The sequence below is a fragment of the Ammodytes marinus genome (assembly GCF_949987685.1).
Source record: "Ammodytes marinus genome assembly, chromosome: 2".
Lineage (NCBI taxonomy): Eukaryota > Metazoa > Chordata > Actinopteri > Uranoscopiformes > Ammodytidae > Ammodytes > Ammodytes marinus.
In genome coordinates, this window is record NC_137231.1 from 16,965,946 (window position 1) to 16,977,121 (window position 11,176).

General features: G+C 42.7%; 1 protein-coding gene across 1 annotated transcript in view; it reads left to right on the forward strand.

Moving 5' to 3' along the window:
- The first annotated feature begins 6,060 nt into the window (after positions 1 to 6,060).
- The window catches only part of setbp1 (SET binding protein 1), a 34,626-nt gene continuing 29,510 nt past the window's right edge, over positions 6,061 to 11,176 (forward strand). Inside the window, exon 1 of the mRNA XM_080049350.1 lies at positions 6,061 to 6,247. The gene's annotated coding sequence lies outside the window, so the exon portion shown is untranslated. The remainder of the gene's footprint in view (positions 6,248 to 11,176) is intronic.

Below are 11,176 nucleotides of genomic sequence, written 5' to 3' on the forward strand. Positions count from 1 at the left end.
TAGTGTTAAAAAAAATTCTCAACTTCCTCATAAAGATAGAATCAAAATATATGCACACATACAATATTCAGCAATACAATACTGTCGAAACGCCCATAAGAAGAGAAATCAGCAAATGGACAGTAAAGATTGAATTGTTAAGAAAACACTCCCAATGAAACAGAGCCTCTAAACACAGTATACACACACTTTTACACACATGCACAAACACACACTTACAATAACTGGTTTGTGAATCTAGTCAATGTGCCAAAGCAAAGGAAGTGAAAAGCAACAAAAACTCAACCACTGATGGCATTGCAGATATTTAACTTCAAGTTCGAAAACTGTGCCCGGTGTTTACATGCTATGGTCCGCTATTGATGATTAAATACCTCACACACACACACACACACACACACACACACACACACACACACACACACACACACACACATAGATGTATATATAGAGCACTATACTGTTATATCTATGCACACACACACACACACACACACACACACACAAAACACACAGGCCAGGGACGAGCAAGTACAGCTAGTAACTGTGGGGCACCAACAGAGAAAGGTCATCTGACATCATTTGCATTGCTTGTTAATGTTAAAGGATGTTTTCCATACCGGGAAGGTCAAGGTTTGCATGAAGACACAGAGATGAATTAATGGAACAACAGCGGCCTGTTCAAAGGTGGTTGATGTAAGTTTTCCGTTGTGCTGTAATTTGACATGTTACTTGTGAGGGGAAAGCACCAGCTCAAACACACACACACACACACACACACACACACACACACACACACACACACACACACACACACACACACACACACACAGATACTTTACTGTAATCTACCTATTCACTCACACCTCCTACACCCCCCCCCCCACCCCCCTTTTCTCTCTTACCCTGAAGAAAAATGTGTTGGCTGACTGTGTTGTGGAAACTTATGTCTCCCTCAACACACTTTGACTTAATTATATTGTGCCCGTCAAATACAATAACATCATCTCAAGTCAGGTTGTGGTTTGCAGTAAGGGCAAACCATTTTCTATTACAGTAAACAATGGTGGTACTTTATTTATAGGTGAGCCCACAAATTGATGAGAATAATGCTTATAGTTATGACTCAGTGTAGGTTTTCAGGGCTGTCTAAATTCTCTTTGAACTCAAGAAAAAGCAGATCTTGCTGGGAGTGTAATTTATATGATATACTCATTATTGTATAATAATTATTTGAAAAAGGATAAGGACATTTTTTTATGATCAGTTTGACCAGTTCTTGGATTTTATTCATCCATTTTATCATTGTTGTCAATGTAATTTTTTAAAGATTTTTAATCAACCAAGTTATTCATTAGAGGAATATCCTATAGCATTCTTGGAGAAGGCTCCTCCATTCAGTATTCATTGTTAGTTTGCCTACCAGGAATCACAAGTCAAATAATACAGTAAGTTCAAAGGGTGTTGAGCTTATGACTTCAGAGGCCACGTGGCTACCAAATTGACCCAATAATGCTCTTATACCAGAGAGTTTAGCTACCAGACTTCATTTGAACATGCATGATCCTTCATGGTAAAGTCCCATGCACCTCCAAGAAAAATTAGGAGAATTTCAATTTTACAGTTTTATTTTTATTGTTTCTGTTTAAACCTGCAGTGTGTAGAATTTGGGGTTTTATTTCCTGGCAGACTTTGTAGAAAATAATTATAATATCCAAAAGTACGTTTAATTTAGTGCATAATAGCTGAAAAATTGTTTAGAATATTTTTTCCCCCCTTAGAAAGGGTCTCATATATGTCCATATTTCTCCATACCTTGGACCAAGGCATTGGCGCCGCCATGTTGGAAGCGTCATGGTTGGAATGTCATCAGGTGCATTGTTTAGAATTTAGAATTGTTCTTGTCCTTGAAGGCCACTGTAGCTTCTGTTATTATTCAAAAGGGGTGGGGTTACCCAGGGAGCGTTGCATTCTAGAACTTTTTAGAATGTTCTAGAACTTTCTTGATGATGTCATATTACACACTGCACCTTTAAATAGTGTGCTGACTTACAAAGCAGCACATTACATACAACAGCATAAAGCCTTTAAAGGGACACTGTGTAACATTTTAAGTAATTTATTAGCTAATTATTATCAATATCCTCATTCATAAATATGTCCTCATTGGTGTAAAATCACCTCTGCCAATAATCTGAATTATCCCCTTGAGCGGAGAATTACAAATATGAATATACATTTTGCACATTGAGCAGGCAGGTCTTATGGAGGCATCCATGTTGGTTGGAATGTCATCAAGTGCATTGTTTAGAATTTAGAATAGTTCTTGTCCTTGAAGGCCACTGTAGCTTCTGTTATTATTCAAAAGGGGTGAGGTTACCCAGGGAGCGTTGCATTCTAGAACTTTCTAGAACTTTCTTGATGATGTCATATTACACAGTGCCCCTTTAAAACGAATACGCTATTTGATTTCAGAAATCATTAAGCCGAGAGTCAATCAAGTAGGCTATTTAAAATAACAGTTGCTGTAACACTATGTGGGCATGCATGCATGCAGAGCCGGCCCAAGCCTTCATGGGGCCCTAAGCGAAATATGTTTAGGGGGCCCCTCTCCAATGTTAGCGCTGCTGGAACTATAGATCTTTGTTAAATATCATTCACACACCCAGTGTTTTCCCCTAGTGCCTCCATTGTGCAGCTGTGCTAAAATATTAGACAGCCGAGATTCCGACCCTCCTAGGGGGGTCCGGGGGTATGCCCCCCCCGGGAGATTTTTTTAACCTTTTTAAAGTGAAATGCATGAATCTGGTGCACTTTGAGAGGAAAATTAAGATGCTAAATCTGAGAAATTTTGTGTGAACAAATAATTTGGAGACACTGGGTCAGATGAATGAGAAGCTATTGAAGAAGGACACATGGATTTTCCATAAAAATATTAATATAAAATAAAATATTATGGAGGGTCCTCTGGGTTGGGCTTGGAGCTCTTTTTCTTTTATGGGACACATTTCTCTGTAATATAATGAATGCATTTAAATGCAGTGAGAGAAACGAAGCAGAAGAACTCTGTTGTCCAGCTATATTTTTTTCCACCGACGAGGCTGAAATAGGCTATAGACTATACACAGTGCATAGGCAACTGAGGGCAGCCCCATTTCCAATTGTTTTTAAATAAACTCAATACACACTGTGTCTGGACGTGAACGTGACATGATCAGATAATTTCGGATTACCTCCCAGATGAACTGATTACATTTTTCGGCTAGTAATTATCTAGACCAAAACATTGTATTCTTTTTTTGTATGATAACTTACATATGATGCTAATATCAAACACAAAAAAAAAAAAAAAGTTTAAATTTTTTTGAGGGGCCCCCTGGCGGTTGGGGGCCCTAAGCGACCGCTTAGTTCGCTTATGCCTCGGGCCGGCTCTGCATGCATGCATGCATATCTTGTTTAAAAAAAAAGATGTGTAGAACTATGTCCTTACATCAGTGGAAACTTATGTCTCCCTCAACACACTTTGACTTAATTATATTGTGCCCGTCAAATACAGTAACATCATCTCAAGTCAGGTTGTGGTTTACAGTAAGGGCAAACCATTTTCTATTACAGTAAACAATGGTGATACTTTATTTATAGGTGAGCCCACAAATTGATGAGAATAATGCTTAGTTATGACTCAGTGTAGGTTTTCAGGGCTGTCTAAATTCTCTTTGAACTCAAGAAAAAGCAGATCTTGCTGGGAGTGTAATTTATATGATATACTCATTATTGTATAATAATTATTTGAAAAAGGATAAGGACATTTTTTTATGATCAGTTTGACCAGTTCTTGGATTTTATTCATCCATTTTATCATTGTTGTCAATGTAATTTTTTAAAGATTTTTAATCAACCAAGTTATTCATTAGAGGAATATCCTATAGCATTCTTGGACAGGCTCCTCCATTCAGTATTCATTGTTAGTTTGCCTACCAGGAATCACAAGTCAAATAATACAGTAAGTTCAAAGGGTGTTGAGCTTATGACTTCAGAGGCTTCAGCCCTCATGTGTGGTTTGGGTCAGTTCCTAAGCCACGTGGCTACCAAATTGACCCAATAATGCTCTTATACCAGAGAGTATAGCTACCAGACTTCATTTGAACATGCATGATCCTTCATGGTAAAGTCCCATGCACCTCCAAGAAAAATTAGGAGAATTTCAATTTTACAGTTTTATTTTTATTTTTTCTGTTTAAACCTGCAGTGTGTAGAATTTGGGGTTTTATTTCCTGGCAGACTTTGTAGAAAATAATTATAATATCCAAAAGTACGTTTAATTTAGTGCATAATAGCTGAAAAATTGTTTAGAATATTTTTTCCCCCCTTAGAAAGGGTCTCATATATGTCCATATTTCTCCATACCTTGGACCAAGGCATTGGCGCCGCCATGTTGGAAGCGTCATGGTTGGAATGTCATCAGGTGCATTGTTTAGAATTTAGAATTGTTCTTGTCCTTGAAGGCCACTGTAGCTTCTGTTATTATTCAAAAGGGGTGGGGTTACCCAGGGAGCGTTGCATTCTAGAACTTTCTAGAATGTTCTAGAACTTTCTTGATGATGTCATATTACACACTGCACCTTTAAATAGTGTGCTGACTTACAAAGCAGCACATTACATACAACAGCATAAAGCCTTTAAAGGGACACTGTGTAACATTTTAAGTAATTTATTAGCTAATTATTATCAATATCCTCATTCATAAATATGTCCTCATTGGTGTAAAATCACCTCTGCCAATAATCTGAATTATCCCCTTGAGCGGAGAATTACAAATATGAATATACATTTTGTACATTGAGCAGGCAGGTCTTATGGAGGCATCCCTGTTGGTTGGAATGTCATCAGGTGCATTGTTTAGAATTTAGAATAGTTATTGTCCTTGAAGGCCACTGTAGCTTCTGTTATTATTCAAAAGGGGTGAGGTTACCCAGGGAGCGTTGCATTCTAGAACTTTCTAGAACTTTCTTGATGATGTCATATTACACAGTGCCCCTTTAAAACTAATACGCTATTTGATTTCAGAAATCATTAAGCCGAGAGTCAATCAAGTAGGCTATTTAAAATAACAGTTGCTGTGACACTATGTGGGCATGCATGCATGCATATCTTGTTTTAAAAAAAAGATGTGTAGAACTATGTCCTTACATCAGTGAGTCAGTCAAAACAACAACCATTATTATTAGCCTATTATTATTTATTTATTTATTTATTTATATTTGCCAGATGTTGCAGTAGGGCTACTAACAGTCCCACAGGAGAAGGGCATGGGAATACGGGGAAGGTGGCAAAAAGGAGACGCGTGTTTGCTGCCAGGTGGAGGCGGTGTCGCTCCTCCTCTGCGCTCCTCTCTGCTCTGCCACAGCTTTCAGTCTGCTGGGTGAGATCATTACCAGACACCAGGCTCCGGGACCTGACATTCACCGATCGGAAAGGCAGCGAGAGAGACACAGAGCGAGAGAGAAGAGAGAGAGAGAGAAAACCCTGATCCGATGCAACCTGCGAGGGAAAGCGACCTAAACCACCGCCTCCGGTCTCGGCTCCTCCACAGTCTCATGTAGCCTGACCTATACGGCTGGGATACCGCGGTCTTGTCGCTGACATTTTTCCCGCTGGATTTGGGTGCTTGTAGTCGGATGCGGGCTTGTTTTGACTGCGGTAATAGTCCTGCTGCTGCTCACTCCCCCCTCTCCACCCAACCACCCCCCCTCTTTCCCCTTACCAACTGAGTAGCGGATTTGCGAGGGATCTCGGCGCTGTGCAGCTCGCCAAGTGACCAGCGATCCTGCAGGGCATCGGAGACGCACTCTGCACCCGCTGCGAGACTCTCTCTCTCAACCACACGAGTCAATCCGCAACATCCTCTCCTCAAGATCTGATTTCTGCGAGGAATTGGACACAAGCGCCAAGTTTCCGATTGGATTTTTTTCTCTTCTCTCACCCCTAAGCGGAGCTACCTTTGCTTCTGTCATCAGATCGGCTCCAAATCCTATTTTTTTTTGCCCCCTTTCCAAAGCACCGTTGACGCCATTTTCCTCGGGGTTTTCTGTCAAAAAATATCTCCATATCCTGGCACCGTTTGACAGCTCCCCGGGAGGTTGTCATCCCATCCGTCGCGTGTGTAAAATGTGTCTAAATGGATTGTAAATGATCTTGATAAAATATTTACACGTTAGAGCCGAGTGTGTGACAACATTAGACATGGGTAAGTAGCCCCGGCTGACTGGCCACATTCCACACCTGAATACACCTCTGCTGTAAATTTTGTTCATGTTTTTATTAATGTTTATAAGCTGCTGTGTGTCACCCTTGTAATGTCTGCCTTTAACATGCTTCCTTAGCATGTGTCTTTTGCAAAATGTCTGTGCTATTGGATCTCTTTAATTGGCGTGAAATATGTAACATTGCTTGTAGGCTACTCACGTGCAGTCACACATTTGGCTTAACACACGCACGCGCGCACATTTCCTTACGTATACACAGACCACCCCAAACAATGCTCAATCTCCATCCATTATTACTATGTAATACTTTGGTAATTAGGTGGCAGTATGAGACAAAACAGCTAATTAGGTCAATGGGATAAGGTGTCCATTACAATGATCAAGGACCAGCTCAACCAAAGCTGTTACCAAACTAAGTTGTAATGTTTTTTGTTGTTCTTTTAACTGGGGTGGACCTCCTGCTTCTTCATTGACACCGATAGTCCATCACACAGCACCACAGTCTGTGTCATGCAGCAAGCAGATGGTTGTTGACCCTGCAGTCCCTCATGAGTTTTGTCACATTTCACTGTATGCTATGGATTTTTTTTTAAACATGATGTGGTGCTTGATGTGGTTTTTCTACTTGCTCTGGTCAAGTTACATGCAGAGCCTGGAGGGCGACACATGTCACATGCCAATGATTCCAAGTGCTGTGGAAGTTGCAAGTTGAAGCACACTCAGTTTGCGAGGAGGAGTGTGTTTCATTATGCGCTTCACATTTAGTTCTGGTTTATTTTTCATTTGCAGCTCAAAATGTGCACGTGCCGCTGTAGCAATCGGTGCAGAGATGCCAGCCTACATACAAATGTGGCTTTCACATTGCGTGTAGTATGTTTGGCGGGAGGGGAAGCCAGCGTCACTCCGCTCTGGTTGCGTTTATCAATAGCTAATCACTTTCACCAGGGTGTCAGAAACAGCATGGCCAAAATTGATGATGGCCATGCTTTGGGCTGTGTGGAGGAAGGTGAGGTCTCAGAGTGAATGGCAGTACGCCACTGTTATCAGCAGCTCCCAGAACCCTCAGTCACAAACCACAGCACCAGAAGATAAATAGACAAGCTTGAGTGAGTCAGAGGAAGTGTGGAATAACGGTCAGGTCTCTAGGATATATGAGAATGAAGGTGTGGAAACGAGTGCACTCCTGGCTATAGAATAGCAGACCAATGGCATGAGAAGAGAGAGGCAATCGCAAGAGAGGAGTGCGTGACTGACTATAGGTGGAAAGAAATAGGGTTGAGGGATGGATAATAGAGGTGATTCAGACTTGGATGGAACCATCGATCTTGTCTTGTTAACGGGTTCAGATGATGGGGGTGAGGGAGTAAGGGAGGTGTGGACTCTGGCTGGAGTTTTTGTGGTGTAAAAAGTATGAAGCTGAGGCTATTAAAACCTCTTCTAGGTATAATGAGACGATCATGCCACCCTTTAAATTAAAGCATGAGAAATCGATTAGGTGTTTCCCCCTTCCGTGCTGGATACCTCGGGTCGAAATAGGATCAGAGAGAGGGAGGGAGAGAGGGAGGGAGGGAATGTGAACAGGATCCAAGGACAAATCTAACTGTTGGCAGGCTCTCTTAACAGAATATCAGCACTGGAGCACCTTTTGGCAGAGCAGACAGAAATAGTGAGGGAGGGAGGGAGGGAGAGAGAGAGAGAGGTAGGAGGTGGCGGGTAAAGGAAAGAGGTAGCACAGAGAAGAGGGGAGAGAACAGAGGTTGGGAGGGGAGGGGGTGAAGTGAGGTGAGGGGAAGGAGGAAGACAGTTGGGGAGAAGGGGAGGTGTTTTTGCTGACAGCCATTTTGTGGCTTCATGCTGCAGTTAAAATGGTTTAACATTCATCTGCTTCTGCAGGGATAGTTATAGGTGAGGATGGCTTTATAGTGCTACCTGGCATATGGCTCATCCAGAGGAGTGTGTGTGTGTGTGAGAGAGAGAGAGACTGCACAGAGTGGCGGCAAGGCCATCATTTTCTATCATGGCTGCACATGCTATACTTTATGACTGTCCTTCTAGCTGCCCGGAGCCTGCGCCATCCACACGCCAAGATGGGTTAAACGGAAAACGGTTCCAGTTCTGTGTTTGGTATCCAGATAGAAGTGCCATCATGTTCACTTATTAAAGAAAAGAAAAAAAACGAATATGCCCTTTGATGTGGATGGGTCTAAAAAAAACATGGCTTCCTTCACCTTGCTCTGCTCCGAGGCAGAGGGCTAATAGACTATCTGTTTGAAAATGCATGCCTGTGCCCACTGGGTTTGGAAGCACTATAAGGCTGGTGGTGCCATCATGCCTTTTGATTTGTCTCCAACCAAAGAAACACTGGTTTCAGAAACACCGGTTTGCGTGATTGCCCCTTGACTAGAGGGGCCGAAATGAAAAAGAAAAATAGATAAATGAGAAACGAAAATGGCAGTCGGGCAATGTTCATCATCCCTCTGAGATACTCATCTACAGCCAGGCCTCTACTACACTCTCACATCAAAGGAAGGAGAGAAGGAAAAAAAACTCTTCACCTTGTGCAATCACACGGGCGTTTGGTGTGCTTGTGGATGTGTGAATGTGTGAGCCTGTGTGCATGCGCACATCTGTCCGCATGTGTGTATGAGCTATTTGTGAGTCCACCTCAGGCACTGGGCTGCTGGGTATGCAGCCATAAAAGGTTGTGTTTTTCGGTTGCCATCCCTCTCTCCCTCTCACTCAGACTCTGCCTACCTCTGTTTTGTCTGTATCATTCTGTCCATCTTTACTCCATTATCGATGTTTTTATGATAATTGTTTTCAAAGGACAAGGCGAAATGTTGGTGTCTCATTCACAGCCTTTCACGTCCAGCACGGCGAGTGACCTTATGCTATTTGAGAGGGAAGCTGGTTAGCGCTGGTAGTTTTGAGAACATAATAAAGCTATTTATGCAGTCAGTGAGTCTGGCCTCTCACAATCACCCTGCTGTCTGAGGCTAGTCGGTGTGTGTGTGTGTGTGTGTGTGTGTGTGTGTGTGTGTGTGTGTGTGTGTGTGTGTGTGTGTGTGTGTGTGTGTGTGTGTGTGTGTGTGTGTGTATGAGAGAGAGAGAGAGAAAGAGAGAGAGAGAGAGAGAGAGAGGAGAGGAGAGGAGCGGAGCGGAGAGGAGAGGAGAGGAGAGGAGAGGAGAGGAGAGGAGAGGAGAGGAGAGGAGAGGAGAGGAGAGGAGAGGAGAGGAGAGGAGAGGAGAACAGAGGAGAGGAGAGGAGAGGAGAGAGGAGACAGTGAGGCTCAGGCTAGGCGAGGGAGGCCCGAGGAGGGGTCAGTCTTACATAAACTCTCAGCCTGTCTGCCAGTAACGGAGAGCTAACACAGCTTAGGGCACCAAGCAGGGAGGGAGGAGGAATAGCCATGACCCAGCTAAGTAGTTCACACACTAATGGTCCGAAAATGAAGATTGTACTAATGTATGACACCATTTTGTTGTCATACCGGGTGAGGGGGCACTGAGTCTCAAGAGCACCACCCAGAGTGGATAGTGTTTCTTTTTGGTGTGTGTGTGTGTGTGTGTGCGCGCGCTCGTGCGATGTTGTGGTTGGCAGCTGTCTCTTCTTCCTGTCATTGTCCTCGGTCACATGACAGATGGGGTGCCTTTCACACATGCCATGAGGGCGAGTCACCCAGCTGACATTAGGGACTGCAAGGTTCCTGGAGGACCAAACATGGTCATGTGGGCACTGTATGATCAGGTTGGGATTGAGGCACGAGCGGACTCACACTTTGTTTTGGTTATCCCTGTGGAACTTTGACTACTTCCCGACGGACCACAGTGGTGGTTTTGCATGTTTTAGCCCATTGAATCCAAATGACCTATACTCTGCATTAGTGCTGACCATTTTCCAGAGCAAACCATACATTTCTGGACCGATTTCCATTGATTTTAATGGGGCATGAAAATCATCTTGTACAGACCGTCTTGAAATAGGCAATCCATCAAACCGAACATTTAGCCTCCTTTATTTATGTGTCAGTGGTACTGATTGATGGGACCTTTATTCGTTATGTGGTTATCCAGCAAGCAGGGGTCTGTTTTGAAGACTCTGTAGTGGAAGAATATTGGAGACCTTTGACTGCCAAAAACGTGTTGTGCTCAAAATGGTAATGACTATTTGGTATTGTCTAGCATTAAAATAGGTTGCTGTTGGGCAGTTAATCTCCCCTTTGGAAGATTTCTTGAAGAAAAACTTTCCTCAGAAATGTATCACCATGTGAATGTGACTACAGCATTTAAACATAAAGCACTCAAGCTAGTTTTGCGTGGTTCCTTTTCATACTGCACTTATTAATGCATAAAAATCAATGACTTCCAGGAAGGTAGGAAACCAATCTGAAAACATCTTTAGTATGCTTTGGAAAATGGTTGGCAGTATAAAGTTGGCCCTGTGGAGTAGAAGCATTTGGAGTTCATAAGCTTAATCATGCAAAACCGCTGTTATGATCCTTTAAGTCTTTCTCGTACTTAACCACCGTGGGGCTACCAGAGCCTACATCAGTAACCCTCATGAGTCAGCTTTGAAAGACTGTGTGGTTTGAGATTGGCAAACTTTACGGCTAAAGAAGGGGGTTCATAAAAACAGGCCTTTTATTTTTTTATTTAGACTTGCACAAATGCAAAAGAAAAAATGTCAAGCCATTGACTTTGCCCCTCAGGCTTGAACACTGTTTGTAATGCAACAGTTGAAATCCTGCTGTGGATTATGATTATTTCAATCACGCTGTAAGCACGTTGTACGGTGATGCAATGGTAAGCACAGCGACAAGGTTCCGGTGTTAGACCCTGCCGGGCTTTCTACGTGTGTGGGGTTTCTCCAACAGTCCAATGACATGCAGGTTAGGTTAATTGGCGCCTCC